The sequence below is a fragment of the Hydra vulgaris genome, chromosome 07, assembly GCF_038396675.1.
Source record: "Hydra vulgaris chromosome 07, alternate assembly HydraT2T_AEP".
Lineage (NCBI taxonomy): Eukaryota > Metazoa > Cnidaria > Hydrozoa > Anthoathecata > Hydridae > Hydra > Hydra vulgaris.
The window spans coordinates 7,696,753-7,713,931 of record NC_088926.1 but is presented as its reverse complement, the minus strand read 5'-3'; positions in this window follow the sequence as shown (position 1 = coordinate 7,713,931).

Genomic DNA, 17,179 nt, shown 5'->3' with positions numbered 1-17,179 from the left:
GCTACGACAAATGTGCTAAAATGTTTTTCGGATACAACAAGTATGATAGTATATCTTCATGCTTTTAAAGCTCAGATTACCATCTTTTCATACAATTATCTTAAACTACAGAAATGCTTTTCATCATATGCGTTTAAGAGAAAAACAAACCTTATAATAAAAAATTTATTATAAGGTTTGTTTTTCTCCTAAACGCATATCATTAATAGCTCAGTGGTTTGGTGCGTTGTCATCAGTGTCGTTTTGGGCAAACTGCAAACTCAGGGTATGATAAAGACGTTGCTAAAGACGTATGCTAAAGACACTTACAGACGTTTGTACACAACGCTATACAACTGGCAGAACTAAGATGATCTTTGACCATTAAGACCATAGAATTTAGACCAAAAAAAGCAAAGGGAACGCCCACAAATTACGCAACGCTAAATTTATTTCTAAAAAAGAAGAACGAGATCTTAAGTTCTTTAACGTGGCGATTTTCATTAAATTTAATTTGATTTGATTATTTAACTTGTGACTCTGCGAGGGAAAATTCTTTTTTATTGTGTTCGTTTGTGAAATTTAGAGTTGCGTAATTTATGGACGATCTCTAATCTAAAAGTTATTCCAAAAAATAATGAAATATACTATTTTGATGGCAATTTAAATTCTGTCGTTGTTTCGAATTCGGTTTAGAATGTTTAGCGGGGGCGTGGTAAAACAGTTGTAAAACTCTAAATTTCCTTATTATATCAATATTAAATAATTTTAACTTTTAACTATTTTTAAAAATAATAAATTTAATAAAATGGTTTATTTTAAATATAAAATTAGAATTTTCAATTATCTTTTTATTAAAAAAAAAATACTTTTTAAACATCCTTGTTTTAAAAAAAAGTTGAGGTCGCCGCGTGGCAAGTTTAAATCATCCGATTTCTTTTTTTTTTAATTTTTGTTAACTAAAATGCTAAAACAAAACAACTTTATAGTTCTATAGATTTTATATATAAACATGTTGTTTATACTCATTTTGCTTGCACAAACTCAATTCAGTTGTACAAAAACTTGAAATGTAAAACTAAACTAATATTAGTATCTCAATCATGGCACATACGCCCCAAATTTCCCTCCGGTTTTTTATGTTTTTAGAATTTTTAGCTTTTTTAAAAAAAAACTTTGTACTTTAAAAAATTTTGGAAAATTAAATAAATAAAGTCGACTCGTGGCTTGTTTGTTTAGAAGCTCTGCACACTAACCACACGGCCACGCTAGCACATAGACAAACGTTATTTTAAAACTAAATAATTTTTTTTTTAACGGAAATGAACGCTCTAGATCAAAATAAAGGAAATACACAAAATTAAGGAGAAGTTGACGAAATACAGTTTTCAAGTGAAAGTAAAACTGCAAAACTTAATATATGTTTTAATGTGTTTTAACATTACGTAAATTAAAGTTTACGAACGTTAGTTACTTGCATACACTTTCGTTCACGTTTTCTTATAAAACAAAGCTGTTGCAACTCTTTATCGCCATCTTTCCTCGATTGCAATGGCTGCCAAAAGTTCTGTGTCAAACCGGCTCGAAAGGGCACTACTATTAAGTCCAGTATGTATGTATGTATATATATATATATATATATATATATATATCTATATATATATATATATATATATATATATATATATATATGATGCAATGTTATATATATATGCTCATATTTTGCGAGAGCTTGAATAAGAGCTAAAAATAAGTGAAATGTATCGGCGTGCGTTGCTGGGTGTGCGGACGCTATAATACTTGCTGTGAATACTTCCTTTCTTTTAAAAATCACAAGCACTATTTAAAAATTGAGCGTCTATAGGTTTTATATATATGTATATATTTTTTCGTATACGTTTCTTCTTTTTTTCTTTGTTTATCAATATTCACTTTATGATGGCTCGGAAAAAGCTTAACATACTGCTAACATATTATTTTTTAATGGTTGTTAATATTTAAAAACCTTTAAATTTTATTATTATTTAGAAATAATATTCAAATGATTATTAATATTTGAAAACAAATATTTTTCAAATCATATTATACCATACGGTTTTTAATAAAAACCGTACGGTATAACATAGTTTACAACTTTACTTTTTATTTTTAATTTTTTTTTGTAGGTGCCCCAAGAAGACCTAACAGTCTGTCACAGACCACCGCGAAAGAGCATTTAACTTAGAAGTTGACGCTTTACCGATGACGAAAGCATGTCCAAAGCTTGATTAAACTATGGAAATCCTGCTTCTAAAGCAAGCGTCCTAACTACTGCGTCTCTTCCCAATTTAGTAAAGTGGTACCCCATGAAATATAATAAAGTTTTATTGAAGCTATAGAAGAATTTTTTTTTTTTCAATTTATTACGTTACTATATAAACATTTAATTTTATTTATAAATATAAATATATTTATATGTATACATTTACAAACAAGATAGAAATTAAGATAAAGGGAAAGTAGAACACTGTAGTCTTATCCCTTTCATTTGCAATTGTACAACGAGGTTTCACATAAAATAAAAAAAACTGTTTTCATTATTAAAATTCATAAGTAAAAATATAATAAAACAAATAAAATTAAAAACAAAGCCATATACGTCTTTGTTTTTAATTTTATTTGTTTTATATGTTTTTTTGGTCTCTACTCTTTTATGAGATCATAAAAGAGTAGAGACCAAAACTATTTTTATATTAATCATCATTTGTAGCCATCCAAATGGGATTAATTGTTTTTAGTTGCTAATAATTTAATCTTTAAAATATGAGAATATGTTGGCCTCATTTAAGTCAAATAAGTACTGTTTGACTGGCGCTTTAAAGGAATTTAATGACTTCATGTTTTTTATTTTCTCTTATAGATAGAAAGTTTTTTTAAGTGAAATCTTCGGAATTCTAAAGTTGTGAAAAAAGTACTTTGTTCGATATGTGTGATTAATGATGGAAAATTGATTTTCAAACTATTTTGGTGCCATGTTGTTTTGCAATTGAAACATACTAAATACTAACAATTGGAGAAGGCTCAATTCATAAAGACTAAGAGGTCCAATTTACCTGAATAATGCTTTGGCGTAGACATATCTGTTAAAATTGTATATCATTCGACAAGCTTGCTTATTTTTTTACGTACATTTCTTTAGTCTTGAAGATTTTGTGCTTGCCCCAAACAGTATTGCAATAATTGATAAAACAGCGAATGAACAAATAATATATATTTTTTAAGCAAGCTTTATTTAGAAGTTGTTTTATTTTATGCATGATACCGATTGACTTAAAGATTTTATTTTCAATGAGTAAAATGTGATTCTTCCAATTAGGATTTTCTTGAAAAATTATTCCCAGGATTTTCATCGAATAATCTCTTTCTATAAATAATATTATTGATCTTAAGCTGGGGAAGTGGAAGTGGTAAATTATCAGAGTTAGATGGTTTGTGCAATAAAGCATAAATAATTTTTACGATGTTTAAGGAAAGTTAGCTTTAAATCACTCATTCCCAGTGGGCACCAAGATGTCTATTAGACATCTCAACAACATCTCAGACTTGCGTCTAAATGTCATCTAAAAGAAATCTCAATGTTAACCCCTTTTAGACGTCTGAATTCAAATGTCTTTGAGACATCTTATATCAACCATCTTTGAGACATCTGCATATTCAAGTTAATAAATCTTAAAGACGGCTCCTACGTTAACACGCTTTAGACGTCTGAAGTCAGATGTATTTGAGGTATCTCAAGTTAGTCATCTGTGAGACTACCACCTATCAGAAGTCTTCGAGATACCTCATACCAGTAATTTTAAAGACGGCTAACTTGCTTTAAAAAGGTTACAAAAATATTAAAATATTTAGACTAAATTAGAGTTATGTAAAATAAATATCAGATGAGTACTTTATATTGTAAAGATGAAAAGTATTATTTCAAAAACATGCAATACATATATACTAGAAGGTACAGTACAATAAAAACTAATTAAAACTTAAATATTTATTTTAATGTATTATCTGTTTTAGTTCAGCATTCTTGCGTGCTGAAGCATTTCTTAATATGCTCTGAGTTTTCTTGTAAAACTCAGTTTCCTTTGTTTTCGGAAATTTATGTAGTACAGCATTGTATATATGTATTGTATAATGGCGGTAGATTTTCGTATCTGCAAATTTGCTTTTTCTACTTATTCCTTTACCAAGGCCCTGCTTGTTGAAATTAGCCATTACCTCATTGCTCGGAACACGTTTCATAATATTTTTGGTGCATTCTTTCCAGTCCCAATCACCAACTTGGCGAAGTTGCGTCAGCTAGAGTGAAAAACAATTAGCTTAGGCTAAAACTTCATTTTTATTTTTATTTTTATAAAAAAAAGATTGTCTTATGTAAAACAATTCAATTAATTGGACTGTAAACAGAGCAAGCCTAAAATTTATGTTTACACCATAAATCCCCTAAACATTTCTTTGCTGTGTTTTTTTTTGTGTCACTTGTTTTTGTGCAGCTAAAAGTAATTTTATCCCTGTGTAAAATCTTTAGTAAGTAAAATTAGGTACCTAAGAGTATAAGTAAAATTCTATCCCTGTGTAAAATCTATCTCTATCTATCCCTGTGTAAAATCCAGTTAAATGGATTTTAATATAAAAATAAGTAGAATTTTACTTGTACTCTTAGGTACCTAATAAACGGGAGGGGAAGCTTATTAATTTTTTTTCGACCCCTTGGAGTTTATTAGTCAACTAATAGTATACAAGTATCTATTAAAGAATTGTAATTAACATCCGTACTTTTACTGATAGAAGCGTGTTGTTCGAGAGGTTCTTTTCAAATTCCATAAACTCATCAGTTGTGTTCACCATTTCCATATTTTGAATCAAGGAGCAGTTAATTGGGCTGCTTATTGAGCTGTTTCCAACTTTTCCCCCATTGTTGCACATCCAACGAAGAACCTTGCGCTGAAAGGAAATAACTGAGCGCTGGAAATCTGGAAACAAAAGAAAATATATTTTAAACATGGATCGCTACATAGTTAAAAATTACAAAACTTAACATAGCGTTTACAGTCTTTTCGAATTTTTAAACATTGCATCAGTTTGAGATGAACTGTATTTTAAGAAGCAAAAAACAAACTAAGCAAAAAATAAATGTCATACTCACTTGATTTTAGCATAGATACAAATTCCTTATCTTCCTCAACTTCCAAACCATTGTCAGACATGCTTACTACAACAAGAAAAATGTCATACTTTAATCAACTTCAAAAAAGCAATTTCATAAAACAGTGTCTAAGGAAAACTTAGTTGTTACTTTTAAAAGAAAAATGGTATCTGCAGATACATCAAAATGGGGTTTATTTTGTTTTCGAGGAATCTTCTGGCGTACGTCACTGTCATCACTTTCAAAATCAGAAGAAATAACAGGGTTTTTTTTCTTGCGTTCTTTTCCCCTTGATTGATAAAGTGCAGGTGGTTGTGGTAAAGCCATCCTCTGATCACAGTTTTCCTCAAACTTTTTTCCTCATTGTTACTATCAGCTGCTGTAGTGTAGTTGCAGGTCATGCATTCTTCCTTTTCAGCTGAAAAATGAAAAGTCTTCATTTTGATATAATACAATATCAAACGAAGCCCAAGGATTAGAGATTTATGATACAAATCTGGGTATAAGTTGGAATTAAACCCAATCATAAGTAAAAATAACTTTCACTTTCAAATTTTTAGTAATTATAATCCAGATTATAGATTGTGACAATAAAAACTGAAAAGACATTTGGAATCCCAGCATTTGTGAGAGATAAAGTGAGCAATAATATACAAATTTTGTTTCATTTCAAAATACTTACAATGTGTCAATTTGATTTTCGTTATAGAGTAGCATCTCCAGTCATCTTTAGGAACCATTTTCTTTGATGAGGCACAGTAAGACCCTTTGGTGGCTATCAAAGTATTTCACCTTCAATTCAAACGTATGGAACTATATCTTCCATAAACTTTCCATCTTTTTCCCACACAACAAGAGACCACATTTTTATGTATACTATACAACAAATGCTTACAATTTTTCTTTATAAGAGAGTGAAAGTAAATTTTTAAGGTGAGTCTATAATGAATATGACTGCATCAAATGAGTAAAATTTGACAACATACAGAAAGAATTATTTGTGGAGATCAGAACAAACAGTCAACAACTGTTAAAAACAACTATTTGTTTTAAGAATTGATTTACCTATCTATTTACCAATAACAAAATAATAGTAATACTGACTGACTGAAAAAGATCAAAAAGTTAAAAATAATCAATTAAAAAACATGGCTTTGAAATTTTTAATTTAATAGTGACGACACTGCATATTATGCACACTATAAGTGGAAAATAGACATAATAATGTTAAATTAAAATTAGTTGAAGGAATAACTAGAAAATATATATCATTACACAATCAACAATTATATTAGTGTTTGATGGAGTAATTTTTATTATTACAAAGTGTTTTCATTTTGGCTTCAAAAATGTACTCAATTTTAATATTGTAGTACAATGTGAATGCAAACTTGAAACAGGAATTAAAAAAGTTATTTCTTTTACTATGAGGGAATTTTTAGAAAAACTTTGCATTTTATTCAAAATATTGTAACATATTCGTTGAGAACAGACAAAAAATGTGATGAGGGAAAAGTGAAATCAAAATCAATATTGTTGATTTATACAATATTTTAAACAACCTACAATAGCTTTTAACATACGTGCAGTAACGGATACAACAAAAAACTACTTCTGTGGTACTTCATGCGAACAATTACATGATAATTCTGCAGTGTTTAAGACAACTTATTTGAGAGACAAATATTTAAAATCTTTTATCACTAATATGTTTAATTCTTTAGAATTTGTTGGTGATACAAAGAAGTTTTCACATATTGCCAATTTAAAGATATCACACTGGAAATGATCATCGTTGATCTTTTGTAGCCCGATTGCATATTCTCCTTTCTTTCTCAAAAAAAAAAAAAGAATCTCGTTCTCTTACTGAAATTTTAGGTCCTGCAATGTGCAATGATCTCTGCAATCCGGTTTCTGGAAATTGCTTAGCTACTTGGGCAATTGGATTGTATCCATTTTTTACCATTTTTTTGATTAATTTCATAAAGTTTTTAAATGGTAATGGTGAAATTTCATTTAGCGACTTGGCTAAAAATTCAACATCTTCATGCAAGTGTACTAGGCCATTTATATTGTACACAGTGAAGGCTGGACCATACAAATCTTTGGCACTCTGAACAATAAATATTAGAAAACCTTTTGAAAAATCATGATAATAGTCTCTAAATATTTTGTTTCAATTACGAAATATACTAATAGCAATATGCAAAACATATGTGCCAACAATCTTACACCGTTCACAAGAACTATAATCTGTGTGGTTTACGATACACTACAGGAATGAACGAGCAGGTGCATCACAAAAAAATTCTTCAAAAAAAGAGAAAAACGTTTTTTATTTATAATAACTGTTCCAGCTAAATTTTTAAATTCTGCAAAGAATTTACTTAGAAATTCATGTACACTATCTGGCTTACTCTTACCAGAAAACAAAGATATATAAAAACGTCAAGACAACCAAAATATCCCAATACCAGCCAAAAGTGAATTCTAGTGGATTTGAAGAGTGGTAAACCATCCACATTTATGTGTAAATCAATGTTATCATTATTATTAAAATACTCTGGATTTTCTAGCATGCACTTTTCAATACCCGCTTGTTTACCAAAATGTACAAAAGTACCTCCACATTTTTCTATTTCATTGGTTGTTCTAGGAGTTTTTAGCAAAGTTCTTGAATCTCTTGACAATGATGGGTGCCCATTCTTTCTTAATATTTTTAGCAAACCATTTACAAATACACGTGAGCATTTATTATCACTAATGATTCGACTTAATTCCATTTGTGTATCTGGAATGTCGCCATCAGAGGTATCTGATGAAGACAACACAGCTTCTTCATATCCAAAGTCATTGCTATCATCAAAGACAAACTGTTCAATACTATCACTGCTTTAACATAAATCATTTCTTGCAGAGGAATTATTTGCCTCAAATACAATATTTTCAGCGGAATGATTTCCCTCAAATTTAAAATTGTCGCTCCCAATATCGTGACCTTTTTTCTGTTACGATATTTTCTCATTTAAGCCTTTCCGCCTTGGCATAATTATTTTTCTAAATATTATATATTCTTGAAAATTTTTTTTTTTACTAAACATTTTCAAATCAATATAATAATAGTAATATGCAAAAAAACACATGTTTTAGCCATAAATCGTATATCAATATTAAAAATTGTAGAGATTAAAACCTTTATATATATATATATATATATATATATATATATATATATATATATATATATATATATATATATATATATATATATATATATATATATATATATATATATATATATATATATATATATATGTATGTATATATATATATATATATATATATATATATATATATATATATATATATATATGTATGTATATATATGTATATTTATATATATATATATATATATATATATATATATATATATATATATATGTATATATATGTATATATATATATATATATATATATATATATATATATATATATATATATATATATATATATATATATAATAGGGATAATTAAAAAGGAGTCGAACGACATCACTCTCCAAGATGACGTTGACAGAGCAGTAGAATGGTCACATATTTGGCTCTTACATTTCAACTTTAAGAAATGCAACGTAATGTATGTTGGGCGCGGATGTAACAAGTCAACGTACAAATACTTAATGTCTAACGTCGACGGCACCCGTCGTCCTCTCGAAAAAACCACAGTCGAAAGAGACCTTAGTGTGATGGTCTCGAATGACCTTAACTTCAGACCGCAAATAGAGTCAGCCGTATCTGTAGCAAATAGAATTCTAGGGCAACTCAATTAAACATTTTGCAGTCGCAGTTTTTATTTATGGCGTACTCTGTATCTCGCTTACATTCGCCCCCATCTTGAGTTTGCTGTACAAGCCTGGTGATCACATTTAAAATTAGACATTGCCACTCTCGAGCAAGTCCACAACAACGAGCAACTAAAACAATATCGACTATTAAACACCTGTCCTATGAAGATCGACTCCAACGGCTCGGTTTAACAACTCTTGAAGAACGCCGCAAAAGAGCAGATCTTATAGAGTAATTCAAAATCACTCGTAAACTCGAGCTTGTCAATTTTGTTGTCCCGCAAAAATTTTCAAAAAGTAAAGATAAGTATATTCTAAGAGGCCATAACCATAAACTAAAACGTCAGATGGTAAAAAACTGTGAGGAGCGATATAACTTTTTTTCAAATAAAATTGTCGCCCCATGGAATGCGATTTCGCAAGAAGTAGTGAACGCTCAATCCATCAACGCTTTCAAAAACAACATAAGAAAGTAACTTTATAGATGCAATTGCTTCTTTGCCTGTAGCGTCTGTTTCTACATATTCGTCAGCATAGAGGGGCCTGGTGTAGCACCTCTTCATCAAATTATAAATAGATTATTGTATTTGTATTTGATCACTGAATAATAATAATAATAATAATAATAATAATAATAATAATATATAAACAGATTGAGAAAAAAATTCTTTATACTTTTTTTATTAAATTATTAAAAATATTTAAGCAATTGTGAAAAAAAATCATAATAAAAAGTACTGAATAACTTTTGAATATGATGTGAAGGTTTCCTCTCATCATATTTTTCCTCCTTTGTTTTTTTATGTAAAAGAATTGCGCGGAAGAATTTTCATAAAGCGGACAATGACGTTGTTTCCTTGAAATATTGTAAATATATAGTTAGAGCTGTATTTTTTATGAGCGTTTTTGAGGTATTTTGTAAATATAAATTGAACGCGAAACTTATGTAAAGGAAAGTTCTTTAGTAGAAGAGAAAATATAGAAATTTAAAGGTTGTGTTAGCCGCGAGAAAGCTATAGTTTTAAAACGCTTTTTTCATTCCCTGAAGTAGGATTTTAACATTTAATCCAATAGTCATATGTTCACGACCACGTAGACCATAAAGAGTCGCTTGATTATATATAATAATATTAAGTCCAATGGTGGAATAGGATGAGCTAACAAAGAGAAGCAAAATATTAATCAAGATAAATCAGATTTCACTTAGCTTGGATTTTTGATGAAGTTTAATGAACACTTCATTATTAATAAAAATTTGAAAACAAAAGTTTTTTACCTTCAAGTGTAATAATAATGTTAAATCCGATGGTTACACACAAACACACAAAACTAGCATTTAAACTATCTTCATTAAGTTAAAAAATATTTGAGATCAAACATTAAGTTAAAAGATGTATGAGGTTAAATATTAAGTTAAAAAATATATGAGATCATGCTTCATATTTTAAACTATTATCATGAAAATTAGTTTAAACGATGTAAAACGTTTCAATCATATTACGAGTATGTTTAAAAAATATCAAAAACGCAGTGTATAGAACTTCCGAAAAAAGTAGGTGACGGAAAAATTCGGAAATCCATATACCTAATATGCGATCATCTTTAAGGCGTCTTTAAATGTCTCAGTTTTATTTCACATGTCTCAAGACATCTGAGATATTTTCTGAGATATCTCAAGACCTCTGAGACACTAAATAGACGTCTCATAGACGTCTTGGTGCCCACTGGATTTAAGCGTTGCAGCTCTTGATTAACTGTAGAAAATATAGTTTTCATATTTGAGTGAGTAAAGAAAATATTCGTATCATCAGCAAAAAGAATAAAATTAAGAATGTTTGAAGTCAAATAGATATCGTTTACATAGAGTAACTAATTTTTTATACGTGTACATGCTGAGCCAAACGATATTCCTTGTTTCCTTTTATTTAAGTAACATCTGAACCATTTTAGATTGTTGTTTTTTTTTCCATATATCTCTAGCTTGTATAGGAGGATCTTGTTGTCAACTGTATTAAATGATTTGGTTAAATCAATCAACAAGGCTAAAGTACAGGGCCAACAACACGGGTTTTGAAGTGGAAAGATACAATCGTCAATTTCTAAAAAAAGTCTTCTATCTCTAGCAATTTTAAAAAAAAGTAAAACAAAGTCTTTTAGAAAAAAAGTAGGAGCCTCTTTTCCCCCTCCTCTCTCTTTTCCCACAGTGTTAGCGATCCTGGAGTATAATTATTATTTTCAAAACCATTCAAAACTTTATCGGTATAATTGTATGATATATTGAGGAGCTTTTGCAAAAACCAAACTGTTTCCTATATAGAATATTATTTATTTCAAGTTATATAACCTATTATTACATAATACATTCAAGAAGCTTGGAAACGCAAGATAGTTTGGATATAGACCTAGTCGGATGCAAAAAAGTAGTCACCATTTTATATATATGAGTTACTCTTGCTATTTTCAATTGATCAGGAAAGAAACCAGTTTTTAGGGATAAATTGAATATTGTTAAAAGAAGCGATTCAATAATATCAAATACTGATTTGAGGACAATTGCATTTATTTCGTCGATGGACTTTTGTTGAATTTAAGTGAATTCAAGGCTGTTCAAAGTTCATCCGCGGAAATTTCTAACTCATCGATAACTAAGTGTACTTTTTTGAAAAAAAATTTAAACGTTTTGTTTCCCGAAATTATTCTTTCGGCTAAATTTTAACCAAAGTTTATAAAGAATTCATTAAATATATCAGCAACTTTGTCTCAAAGATGTCTTTGACAAAGACAAAGATGTCTTTGTCTTTGTCAAATGTATGATTGAAGCCCCTTGGCAGCTGACTATTTCAGTGTGACGGTTGAGTGCTTATCTAAACACGCATTCATAGTTTATGTGTGTGTGTAAATATATACATATATCTGGACTAAAACAATATTTATTTATTTTTTACGTTTATAAAGCAATTATTATTGTAAACGTTAGTTTTGATAAATGTTTTTTTTTTAGATGTTAGATAAGTTAGAGTTTATTTGTAAAAAATAACTTTTATCATTTTATGTATCGCAGTAATAAATAGTACATTTGTATATATTTACTGTTTTATGAGAATTTATAAAGGTGCACAATAAACAGTTTGCAGTCCGAATTTGATTAATAGATCCATTTAAAACTAGGGGTATTTTGTATTTGCTTATTTTTCGTATCGAACATTCCATATAAATTCGTAAAGCTGCTATTGTTTGACTTTCTATAACTTCTTCGTGCAATAGTTGATCTCTTCCATTTAAAATGTCTGGAATTTAAATATTACACCAAAAGGTTTACGCAAATAATTTATTAAAAAACTATTACAGAGTTTCTACTCTCCTATAGCTCTCTTGTAAAATTCCAAATTGTTAAACTATTTCAATATCAGAAATAGAAGCAACAAATAGTTTACTGACAAAATTTTATAGTAGAAAAAGCAATTCCAACGAATAATTTTAAAGATCAAATAATGCTTATAGTGGGAAAGCAAACTACTTTGACATGTAAGGCTAGAAGGTCTTTGGCAAACCAACTCAATGCAGTCAATAATAACTTTCGCTTTTGGGTAAGTCTCTTTGAAGCATTACGACATGTTATGTTTTAGTTGATGTAAACTTGGCCAAAAAATTATTGCACCAAATTTAAGGTATATAAAATTTGTCTGTGTAATAAGATATTTTGACTCGGTAGATTTTGGTGCCTTAAATAACCAGGAAGTAAAATTTAAAGAAAAATCAAGTCTAAGTTGTGTTAAAAATATGAATAGTTGGTTAATCAATTTCATTTTGACCTATAACTAGATTCTGCTGTAAAATATGAAAAAAAGATGTAAACAATTCTTCGGGTAACTTTTCCTAATTTCCTGAATGATGCTCATGGTAATGATACTTCATATTTTCACATGTCAAATTTTTCTCATGCCAGTAAACGAGTTTAAATATTTATACTCTTTTTCGTAGCTAAAAATATTATTTTTTAATTGATCTTTGATTATTTTGAAAATTTTTATCAAGCAAGCTACATTAGCTTCCTTAAACTAATTCTAATCTTTTTTATATGATTGTTTTTTTGGATGACAACAGCTTGCAGCTTTTACAATTTTCATAATTTATGAAATCCAGTAATGTACGAAGTTCTTTATCAATCTTAGTTGATAGTAGAATATTTTGACCTTTTCCTTTGTGACCTTTTACATGGAGATTTTTCTTGTACAATTTTTCTTGTGCTGTTTTAAATGAATACAAGCTTGGAACTTTATTAGCTGTTTTTAAAAAATTTTTACAATTTATCTGAACTGATTTTTATGCCCTCAGGCTTAAAGTGAAGCTCACACACTTTAGTTTCATTATTTCAAAATTATCAGCATCTTAATTGCGTCTTTATTTAAATATTTCATCACACCAAGCTTTGTGAACTTCGGGCTTTTCCTTTTGGTTATGGAAAGAATATAGACCTAAATTATACTTTTCCATACTATTATTATAAAATGAACTTCTACTCAATGATATACAGCAATACATCCCTCTTCCACCTTTTTTTCCTTTTTTGGTCTGATGTTGGAATAAGGTCTTTTTTATTTTAGAGCAAAACTACAGATAACTCTGTTTACATTTTTGTCCTTACTGGTTTAGCTTTCTAATTTTACAGAAGTAAAAGTCTCTTAAATTTTTGTTGGGAATTTCTGTTCTGTAATATGTTATAATTTCTGTTCTGTAATATGTTATAATTTTATAACAATTTTACCATTATATTTATGAACTTATCCTCGTTTTGATTTTAACGAACTAATTTATGAACTTTTCCTCGTTTTGATTTTCAAAAAACAAAGGTGTAGGGGAAAGTCGGATAGTCCCAAACAATCAAGAAAAAAAAAAGATTGTACACATGTACTAACAGAAAACAAAGTGTCAAAAACTTTTTTTTAAAAATAAACATTTATCTATCGAATAAGAAACAAAAAAAAAATAGTTATTGCGTAGCTTAATAGTATACAAAACAAAAAACGAAAAAATATAAGAAAAAAGTCATGTATTAAAATTAGAGGGTAGCCCCGGACACATAGTTTAACAATGATTTTACTTTTTCTTTTCCTGTGTGACACAAATATAATATGCAATTATTTAGCATTTAACTGTTCTCAACCCATTTTTAAAAAATTGTCTTAAAAATATTGCATCTAATATATAAGGAATGAGAATGAAAATGTTATCATTTAGAAATATAGTCATTAGCTTTTTACTAATGAAAATAAACACCTTAAAAACACTTATTTCAAAACTAAGCTCTTTTTATTGGAATTAAATGAATTATTGTTAATGGTTTGTGTATTATATCAAATGTATTATTATTTATATAAAAGCTTGCTCATTTTTAACATGTAAATAGATTAAGTTGTCTTTTACCACCCTCCGAACATGGGTCCGATACCACCCGATCATACCTCATTCACAAATACTAGTTTTAAAACCAGTGAATTAAAGTATTAAACGAACATTTTTTTTAACAAATATTGTATTTAAAAATGTATCTTTAATCAATAAAAAGTTATTAGTTTACATAAAAGTTAGGTAAATTAACATGTGAATCAAATATGATGATACATCGCTATTCAGTATAATATCTTACACTCTCAGCCAATCGCTTCGGCATATTTTAATAGATATTTTGCATATCCTATTTTTTCACTCAAATAATGTTTTTATTTTTTCACTCAAATAATGTATTTGCAAATCATACAGCTTCTTTAGTTTAAGCTGTGCATCAAGTGTCCGGAGTTACCCGCCGTTCCGGAGCTACCCGACTTTACCCTAGTTATTTATGAGAGTAATATTGATTCTTTTCTATTTTAAGTATATTTTAAATATGTTAATTTCGCGCAATTCAGCCGTATATTCGATTAATGTTTTATCACTCAAAACAATGTGTATATAAAAGCTTACAACAAATTTATGGAAAATATTAGAGGAAATAAAGCGTACTCCCACTGGGATTCCAATGAATACCTATTTAGACTCTATATCTATACTTGTATAAGTTTTTAGTGGAATCCATATGTTTTAGTTGACTGGGTATGTGACTTAAAAAAAGTTAAAAAAATTGTTAGGCAAAAAAAAAAAAACCTTTTCCTATAGTTTAATAAAAATAGCTCTTCAAGATTTTTCTGGTGATTTACTAAAAGTTGTTTCACGGTCTATTCCAAATTTCATTTATTTATGACCACGTTGTCCTATTTTCTTTGAATAGAAAAATATTTGAAATCGGTATAAACTTTGCTGTAATGTAAACAATGCATTATAAAAAAAAAAAAAAAAAAAACAAAATCCGTTTTTTGTAACTTTTTTTGTATACAACGTACACTTTGAGCCAGTATATAATCTGTAACAACAAAACTGACTTTAAAGGACAAAAACCAAATAACAACCATTCATCACAAATTAATTTGCATCTGCAAAAAGCAAAGAAAAAAATTTCTTTATAAAAAACTCTTACAACTCTAGGTAAGAACAGATTCTTGCAGCTCTTGCGGGCTTAGGCGCATTTTTTATAAGGCAAATCTAGGCAACTGCTTAGCGGCGCCAACCAAAAAGGGGTGCTAAATTTTTTCCCTTTAGTCAAAAAATATGACAGATTTTTTTTTTTTTATCACATAATCAGAATAAATTTTAAATTCATTTGAATTTTTCAAATATATTCCTATGATTAGTTTAAAAGAAACAACGAAGGTTTTAACAAACTCAATTTTTAAAAACTGTCAAATTAAATGAGAAAATTTATTTTAGCAATGCTGAATATTAAAAACGTCAGTGAATATTTAAAACGTCAAGAGCACCGCAAAAGGTTTAAACAATAAGGCGTAGGATATAAACAAAGTTGATCAAATTAATATTGTTTTTGAGTTTATTTTGGTCGCTCTTTTTTTAAGCAATTATTAGATACTAATATAATTTAATTATAATATATTTCAAAGTTATTAGTGATAGATTCTAATGAAGATGAAAAAATATTTGAAAAGTTTTTAATTAATACATTTGTTATTATCTTATATAAGACAGGGACAGGACAACTTTTTTTTTTCTCTTGTTTTTTTGCAATTTTCTCTGCAAACTATTATTAGTTATTTGTAATACTTCCAAGCATTTCCAAGTGTTTTTTTTTTTTTTTAAAACTGATAGGCTAAGGTTTTGACTAAAAATCACTTGCCACTTTTTGCCCGTATTTATTTATTTTTCGTATTTTTAAGCGTACAATAGGAACAGACCAGAGAGCTATTATCTCTGCGATTCTCTTTTTTTTTTTTTTTTTTTTGCTTTTTCTGAATTTTCATGAAAACTTACTATTATCAATAAACTATAAAACATTGTTTTAGTTACTTAATTAAAATAAATCTTTAGGTATTTTTTAATTTTAAACGGAGCTTATCTTAGGTTCGTCAGATGTCAGAGAAATGACCCGAAGAATATTTTTTGATCTTAAGTAGAGCCAAATAACATCAAACATTAATGAAAAATGAAAATTCTTAGAATATTATGTATTAGCAAAAAATAATTACACAGACGAACTAACAAAAGAAGTAAAGCACAACATATCGCAATTTAGTACCGAATTGAAACAACTATGGGCAATAGCAAACAGGGATGAAAAAAAAATTTAATTAAAAAATATTTTACTTGAAGCAATAATTGCGACACCTGCAGTACTGCATCAATAAGTTAAGTCAACGAAAAGTTTTACCGAATTAAGCGAGAGAAGCAAAAGAAGAAAAACAGAAGACATGTGTAATACCACAGATTCGGGAACATTGGTTTGTGCTGCTCAGGTGGAATTAGGTGTTAAAAAAAAGAACTGTTTCAAAAGTTCTAAAGAAAATTAATGACTCTCCGGGTAAAAAAAAGCGGCAAAAAATGTATAAAATATTTAAACGTTTTAAATGAAAACAAAGCGCAGCTATCGGAATTAAGGGTACTGGCCATGTTTTTCTAACTGGTCTTTCCATAAGGCAATATGAAGTTGTTAGATATTTTTGTAAAATACAATATCCTTGCTACAGTAGTCTACAAAAGGCAAAAAATAGATTGTTACCCGAATAAAGAATCTTATTATGTCAATGAAACTTAAATCGCAGTCAATTTACAAGTCGACGATTTTTTGCCGACCC